At 22.9% G+C, this 4,104-nt stretch overlaps 1 protein-coding gene across 3 annotated transcripts in view; it reads right to left on the bottom strand.

The window, feature by feature from the left end:
- LOC117175038 (ubiquitin carboxyl-terminal hydrolase 12) overlaps positions 1-4,104 on the bottom strand; it is a 22,532-nt gene that overhangs the window by 890 nt on the left and 17,538 nt on the right. The gene's annotated exons all lie outside the window — the stretch shown is intronic.

Raw genomic sequence — 4,104 nt, 5'->3', positions numbered from 1 at the left:
TTATTACTAGTAGAATTAGACTTCATTTTCAAAATTTCCTGATTTTTCCTCGACTTATTTTTCATTTTCCTTAATCATTAATATTCAAATGCCAGTTTTTTATTCTTGTGATACTTTTAACATAGAATATATTAAAAACGGAATAAAACGGTATTTCAGATAAAAATTTATTAATTTATTTTAAACAAAAAATGTCTTTTCTACTGTAAACGATGACTTTTTATCAAAATACTTGAATTTTCAACAAAATAATTAAATTTGTTATATACTACTTGAAGTTTCAACCTAAAACGATCAATTCCCAACAAAAAAAAGTGTCACATTTTATATTTAAATCAAAAACGATGAAATTCATACAAAAAAAAAATCATTTTAAAACCAAAAAGACGAATTTTCAACAAATTCAGATTTTTCACTCAAGAAAGACATAAATTTTTATTTAAACTATTGAACCTTCAAGCCGAAATACGAATTTTCTCTAAAAAAAATTTAATTTTCAAACAAAAAATACGACTTTTCAACAAAAAATTAATTTCCCAAGGAAATGATGGATTTTTACCCAACAAAAATGAAACTTCAAACCCAGAAAATGTTTTTTTCCTCAAAAAGGAGAAGTTTCAATTAAAAAATATCAATTTAAAAGAAATATAAAAATTACATATTTATTTTAAGAAACTAATTTTACAATAAGCCAAAAAAGGCGATTAATTTTCGACAAAGTAGTTCAACTTTCAACCAAAGAGATAAATTTTCAAATGAAAATATAAATCTTCAATAAAAAAATGATTTCTTAACAAAGTGATTTAACCAAATCTTTAAAAATAAGTTGAATACTCAAGCAAACATGAATAATTTTTAAGCAAAAGTTGCATTTTCATTTTTTTTAATTAAATTTTTACTAAAAGGGATGAATTTTTAAATCAAAAACATCAATTTTCAAAAAAACTGTTGATTTTTTTGTTAAAAAATATTTCAGTTGACTTTTTACGATAAAAATACGAATTTTTAAAATGGAAATTAGTTTCTACGAAAAAAGTTTAATTTTCAATCCAAAAAAACGAATATTTAACCCAAAAAAATGACCTTTCGAACAAATGTTGCATTCTCTACCAAATAGATGCATATCCAAAAAAATATGAAATATCTCTTAAAGCTAATGCATTTTTTCAAAATAATAATCATTTTAAAAAAATAGTTTAATTTTCATCCAAAAAATATTTCATTTGACTTTTCAAGATGAAAATATCAATTTTTTAACAAAGAATAAGTTTCTACGACAAAAGTTGAACTTTCATCCAGAAAAGATTTCAATTCATTTTACAACACCAAAATATAAATTCTAAACAAAAAGTAAATCTTCAACGAAAAAGTTTAATTTAAAATAAAACAGTAGAACTTTCAACCAAAATGTGCAACCTTTTAACAAAACAGATGAATTGAAAAGAAAAAACGTTTAAAAAAGTAACATTATCATCCAAAGAAGTTTTCAGTTCACTTTCTAACATCAAAATAAGAATTGTAAACAATAAGTTGATTTTATGCTAAGTAGTCGAATTTGTAATAAAAAAGTATGACCTTTTAATAAGATTATTAAATTTTTAATCAAACAGTTGCATTTTTATCCAAGAATGATGCAATATTTCTACTAAAGAATATGAACTTTTAAACCAAAAAGACAAGTTTTCAGAAAACAATGTTTTTTATCCAAAAAATATTTAACAAAACAGTTGAATTTTCAACCAAAAAATTATGTATTTTTAAGAAAGTTGTTAAATTTTCTAACAAATAATACAATTTATAACTAAAAGAAAATTTTCAGGAAAAAGTTTTTGCGAATTTGGAAAAATTACCTTGAGCTGTTACGTAGTTTAAGTAGGGCCCCTAAGCTAAAAGGATTCAGTTACAGGGATCGCAGCACAAAAATAGTTTAAAAAAGAGCAAATAGGGAATGTTTTTCAAGAAAAAGAGGAAGAATAGGAATAAGAAATTGTAGTTTTTTAATAATTTTAAATGATTTTTAGTTATTTCTGTCTTAAAAGAACGTATTTTTTTTAATTAAATATACTTAGGTCGTCAAAAACAAAAAATTAAAATTTGTTAAATCAACAATTTGTATGTGTTTTACATCGTTCTTATGGTCAGGAATATGCTTTCTTGTAAAAATTCTTTTATTAATAATGAAATCGTAATACTAATAAGTATAATAAATATTTCTGTCCATGAGTTGTTATTTCATCCTTACTATCATCTATACTTTAAATTTCACCTGGATTTTTATTTTCTAATGTTAAAAACATAAAGTATTTAAGAATTCAGAACATTTTTTAAATATTAAAAGTTCTTAAATTTTTTTAAGCAAAATCTCTTGACATTTTTTTTGATGTTTTAAAATAAATACATTTTTTGTAATTCTTTGAAAATTGTCTATGACCTTTATATCCCTTACTTTATTCCTTAAGGTTCTCCAGAAATTCTTTGAACGATTCATTGAATTGTTCTAAACATGCCGTCGAAATAAAATGGACGCGCAAGTTGCGAGCGTTCACGTTTTTTCATTTTTATATTCTGATATTAAAAACATGAACTATTTCAAAATCCATAATAACAAATTTTTAAATATTAATAATTCTACACAGTTTTGAAATAAAATCTCTTGAAATTCGTTGGAATCTTTTTAAACAATAGTTAAAATCATTGGAAATTTGCAAAAACCAATTAACATAAGCAGAAGTTATTTGAAATTCCTTGCATATAAATTAAATTTGAATTATTCATTAAATTTCTTTTTAAATATCCGTCTAAATAGGATGCACGCGTGCAATGCGCGTGCACACAGCCCTAGTTTTTTATTTTCTAATATTAAAAACAAAGTATTTTAAAATATATAACAACGAATTTTTAAATATTAAAAGATCAAAAAATTTAAACCGCATTCATATGAAATTCTTAGGAAATTTTTTAAATAACTGAAAATCCTTAAAAGTACTTCGAAATTTTTCTATGTTTTTCATACCTTTTTAAATTATTGAAATCCTTAGAAATTCTTTGAAATTAAATTAAATTTATTCCCTAAAGTTCTCTAGAAATTCGTTAAAACTTTAAAATTACTTGAAATTTTTGAAAATTGTAAAATTTCAAGAAAATATGTAGAAATTCAGGCCTATCGATTTTTTATTTGTAATATGACAAACGTAAGTTATTTCTAAATCAGGACGAATAGAAAATTCCCGAAAGTCTAAAATTGCCGAAATATAAAAATCCCGAAATGGAAAATTCTCAAATAACATAACTCCTTATTTCTAGATTAACGAATTTGAAAATTTCGGAATAATGAGATTTCTGACAGAAAATTGCTAAAAATATAAAATTTCCTATAAGGCAAAATTCCCGACACTACAAAATTATCAAATTTAAAGAATTAAAAAATTATTTATTTAATCAATCTTATTTATTCATTAAAAATACAAAAATGAAACATTTTAATAAAAATGTTGATATTCAGTGTATTTTTGGAATTATATTTAGAACTTGAAATAACTAGTTTGAAAAAATATATTTTTTAATGCAAAAGAGCAAAAGAAGATTTCTATGTTCAAAGTGTTTCATTACTATATTTTCAATAAATAGATAATATGGATTAAAAAACAATTTTTTAATTGTTTAAATTTGGGAATTTTCTAGTTTCGGTAATTTGACAGCATCGGATATTTTATAATTCGGCAATTTTCTATTGCGAAATTTTATTCTTCAGACATTTTCAAATTCGGTAAAATTATAAACTGTGTGACATATTTATATGCCAAATTGTAAATTTACAAATTGTTAAATTTAAATCGTCTAGAAGTCGTCTAATATTAGAAAATCAAAATTGTTTAATTAAAAATGATATTAACTTAAAAATGTCTAAGCACTAAAAATATTATCTATTTAAGGGCATGTGACACAGCTAAATACCTATATTACCGACCACAGTTTTTCAGTTCACTGAATGTTTTTTAGAATCTAAGAACTTTTTTTGTAAGTAAAATATCGAGCTGAAACTTCGGGAAATATATTAGAGTGCAATAAAGTACGTTTAGGTACTGCATTTTGGTAGAAACTTCA

Source organism: Belonocnema kinseyi, chromosome 6 (genome assembly GCF_010883055.1).
Source record: "Belonocnema kinseyi isolate 2016_QV_RU_SX_M_011 chromosome 6, B_treatae_v1, whole genome shotgun sequence".
Taxonomy (NCBI): domain Eukaryota; kingdom Metazoa; phylum Arthropoda; class Insecta; order Hymenoptera; family Cynipidae; genus Belonocnema; species Belonocnema kinseyi.
The sequence above is the reverse complement of the archived record's forward strand: the minus strand, read 5'-3'. Positions and strand labels throughout refer to the sequence as shown.